The sequence below is a fragment of the Castanea sativa genome, chromosome 11 (genome assembly GCF_040712315.1).
Source record: "Castanea sativa cultivar Marrone di Chiusa Pesio chromosome 11, ASM4071231v1".
Classification (NCBI taxonomy): Eukaryota; Viridiplantae; Streptophyta; class Magnoliopsida; order Fagales; family Fagaceae; genus Castanea; species Castanea sativa.
This window is the reverse complement of record NC_134023.1, coordinates 22,793,642-22,798,098: the sequence shown is the minus strand read 5'-3', so window position 1 is coordinate 22,798,098 and position 4,457 is coordinate 22,793,642.

Genomic DNA, 4,457 nt, shown 5'->3' with positions numbered 1-4,457 from the left:
AAAAAAAAAGAGAAGAAAAGGTAAGATAATGATATAATAAAAGAAAAGATAAGATAATGATATGAAAATGAAAATCATAATGTTAACAAAGTAATATATTTTTGTGGGAGATAAAACAACCATTTTTTTACAAATTAAACCATAATCCAAGACTTTCAAAAAAAAAAAAAAACCATCAACGTTGGTTTCCTTTTTCTTTTTTTTTTGCAACTTCAAGCAAAAAAAAAAAAAAAAAAAAAAAAAAAAAAAAAAAAAAAAACGTTACTAACCTGAGGGAAGCAACCTTCAACCCTGAGTGTTATGATGACAAGGCATTAAGCTTGGTGGCAAAAAAAAAAACTGTACATATAATAGAACCTGTTCGATGTCGCACAAAAAAAAAAAAAACAAATCAGACTTAAAAAATGAACATGAAGGAAACAAACTTCATGCATACAGAAATTAAAAAGTGAGATAAGAGAGAGAGAGGGCTCAGATTTGATATAAGAAAAAGCTTACCTCAAATCTATGCTGTTGTTGTTGTCGTTTGTATTGAAATCTGAAGCAAAGAGGTGGGTGAAAAGAGTTTGAAAACACAGAATTGAAAGAATTGCATAACTGAAGAAGAAGCAATTTGAGTTTGAAAACCAATGTAAGTGTACTGGAAGTGTGCTCCTATTTTGTAGATAGTGTTTTACGTGGCAGTTAAAGAACCATTTTTACCAAATTTTGCCTCTACTTAAATATAGGCTGTAGGGGTATTTTAGACAAAAAAAAATCTTTTACCAAACTATCCTTTAGTTTTGTCTCTACCTAAACCTAGGGATGTAGGGGTATTTTGGAACCAAAAAAAATCCACTCCAAACAAGTGGAGCCGCTTAAATAGTAGTATAGATACTGGCCTCTAAACACGCGCTCACGCACATGCTTAGAGGCACTTCTATTTTTTGGGTAAGGGTTAATTAGAACATTTATTATAATTTGGGATCACTACATTTTCTAATCACCAAAAAAACCTAGAGATGTGATGAAAAATTATTTCACCACACATAATACTCATCACACCCCTAGGTTTTTTTGTGATTGAAAAATGTAGTGATCCCAAATTATAATAAATGTTCTAAATTAACCCTTATCCAAAAAATAGAAGAGCCTCTGACCACATGCGTGAGTGCGTGCTTAAAGGCTAGTGTATTTTACTTTATTACCATCACAATCCTCAAAATTATAGATATAAGAAAGAAAGAAAAATAATAATAACTAGCCTCTGAGCACGCGCGTACTCTTCTATTTTTTGGATAAAGGTTAATTTAGAATATCTATTATAATTTGGGATTACTACATTTTTCAATCACAAAAAAAAAAAAAAAAAAAAAACTTAGGGGTGTAAAATTAAAGCATAATCGATGACTTTCAAAAAAAAAAAAAAAACCATCAACGTTGGTTTCCTTTTTTTTTTTTTTTTTTGTGCATCAATGTTGGTTTTTTTTTTTTTTTTTTTTTTTTGCAACTTCAAGTGAAAACGTTGGTTTAATTTTTTTTTTTTTGTATGCAACTTCAAGCAAAAAAAAAAAAAAAGAAAAAAAAGAAAAATAAAAAGATAAGGTAAGATAATGATATAATAACAGAAAAGAAAAATACAAAAATATAAGAAAAGATAAGATAATGATATGAAAATGAAAATTATAATGTTAACAAAGTAATATATTTTTGTTGGAGATAAAACAACCATTTTTTTACAAATTAAACCATAATCCAAGACTTTCAAAAAAAAAAAAAAAAAAACGTTCCTAACCTAAGTGTTATGATGGCAAGGCATTAAGCTTGGTGGCAAAAAAAAAACTGTACATATAATAGAACCTGTTCGATGTCGCACAAAAAAAAAATCAGACTTAAAAAATGAACATGAGGGAAACAAACTTCATGCATACAGAAATAAAAAAGTGAGATCAAAGAGAGAGAGGGCTCAGATTTGATATAAGAAAAAGCTTACCTCAAATCTATGCTGTTGTTGTTGTCGTTTGTATTGAAATCTGAAGCAAAGAGGTGGGTGAAAGGAGTTTGAAAACACAGAATTGAGAGAATTGCATAACTGAAGAAGAAGCAATTTGAGTTTGAAAATCAACGTAAGTGTACTGGAAGTGTGCTCCTATTTTGTAGATAGTGTTTCACGTGGAAGTTAAAGAACCATTTTTACCAAGTTTTGCCCCTACTTAAATATAGGCTGTGGGGGTATTTTAGACCAAAAAAAAAATCTTTTATCAAACTATCATTTAGTTTTGTCTCTACTTAAACCTAGGGATGTAGGGGTATTTTGGAACAAAAAAAATTCACTCCAAACAGGTGCAGCCGCTTAAATAGTAGTACAGATACTGGCCTTTAAACATGCGCTCACGCACATGCTCAGAGGCTCTTCTATTTTTTGGGTAAGGGTTAATTAGAACATTTATTATAATTTGGGATCACTACATTTTCTAATCACCAAAAAAACCTAGAGATGTGATGAAAAATTATTTCATCACACATAATGCTCATCACACCCCTAGGCTTTTTTGTGATTGAAAAATGTAATGATCTCAAATTATAATAAATGTTCTAAATTAACCCTTATCCAAAAACTAGAAGAGCCTCTGAGCACATGCGTGAGCGCGTGCTTAAAGGCTAGTGTATTTTACTTTATTACCATCCAAATCCTCAAAATTATAGATATAAGAAAGAAAGAAAAATAATAATAACTAGCCTCTGAGCACGCGCTCACGCGCGTGCTTGAAGGCTCCTCTATTTTTTGGATAAGGGTTAATTTAGAGTATATATTATAATTTGGGATTACTACATTTTTTAATCACAAAAAAAAACCTAGGGGTGTGAAATTAAACCATAATCCAAGACTTTCAAAAAAAAAAAACCATCAACGTTGGTTTCCTTTTTTTTTTTTTTTTTTGGCATCAACGTTGGTTTCTTTTTTTTTTTTTTTTTTGCAACTTCAAGTGAAAACGTTGGTTTAATTTTGTTTTTTTTGTTTGCAACTTCAAGCAAAAAAAAAAAAAAAAGATAAGGTAAGATAATGATATAATAAAAGAAAAGAAAAGTACAAAAATATAAGAAAAGATAAGATAATGATATGAAAATGAAACTGATAATGTTAACGAAGTATTATATTTTTGATGGAGATAAAACAACCATTTTTTTACAAATTAAACCAAAATCCAAGACTTTCAAAAAAAAAAAACCATCAACGTTGGTTTCCTTTTTTTTTTTTTCAACTTCAAGCAAAAAAAAAAGAAAAAAGAAAAAAAAAAACCAACGTTGGTTTAATTTGTTACCATAATCCAAGACTTAAAAAAAAAAAAAAAAAAAAAAAAAAAAAGTTACTAACCTGAGGGAGGCAACCTTCAACCCTGAGCGCTATGATGGCAAGGCATTAAGCTTGGTGGCAAAAAAAAAACTTTATATATAATAGAACCTGTTCGATGTCGCACAAAAAAAAAAAAAAAATCAGACTTAAAAAATGAACATGAGGGAAACAAACTTCATGCATATAGAAATAAAAAAGTGAGATCAGAGAGAGAGAGGGCTCAGATTTGAAATAAGAAAAAGCTTACCTCAAATCTATGCTGTTGGTGTTGTCGTTTGTATTGAAATCTGAAGCAAAGATGTAGGTGAAAGGAGTTCGAAAACACAGAATTCAGAGAATTGCATAACTGAAGAAGAAGCAATTTGAGTTTGAAAACCAACGTAAGTGTACTAGAAGTGTGCTCCTATTTTGTAGATAGTGTTTTACGTCGAAGTTAAAGAACCATTTTTACCAAGTTTTGCCCCTATTTAAATATAGGCTGTGGGGGTATTTTAGACAAAAAAAAATCTTTTACCAAACTATCCTTTAGTTTTGTCTCTACTTAAACCTAGGGATGTAGGGGTATTTTGGAACAAAAAAAAATCCACTCCAAACAGGTGCAGCCGCTTAAATAGTAGTATAGATACTGGCCTCTAAACACGCGCTCACACACATGCTCAGAGGCTCTTCTATTTTTTGGGTAAGGGTTAATTAGAACATTTATTATAATTTGGGATCACTACATTTTCTAATAACCAAAAAAACCTAGAGATGTGATGAAAAATTATTTCACCACCCATAACACTCATCACACCCTTAGGTTTTTTTGTGATTGAAAAATGTAGTGATCTCAAATTATAATAAATGTTCTAAATTAACCCTTATCCAAAAAATAGAAGAGCCTCTGAGCACATGCGTGAGCGCGTGCTTAAAGGCTAGTGTATTTTACTTTATTACCATCACAATCCTCAAAATTATAGATATAAGAAAGAAAGAAAAATAATAATAACTAGCCTTTGAGCACGCGCGTACTCTTTTATTTTTTGGATAAGAGTTAATTTAGAGTATCTATTATAATTTGGGATTACTACATATTTCAATCACAAAAAAAAAAAAAAAAAAAAACCTAGGGGTGTGAAATTAA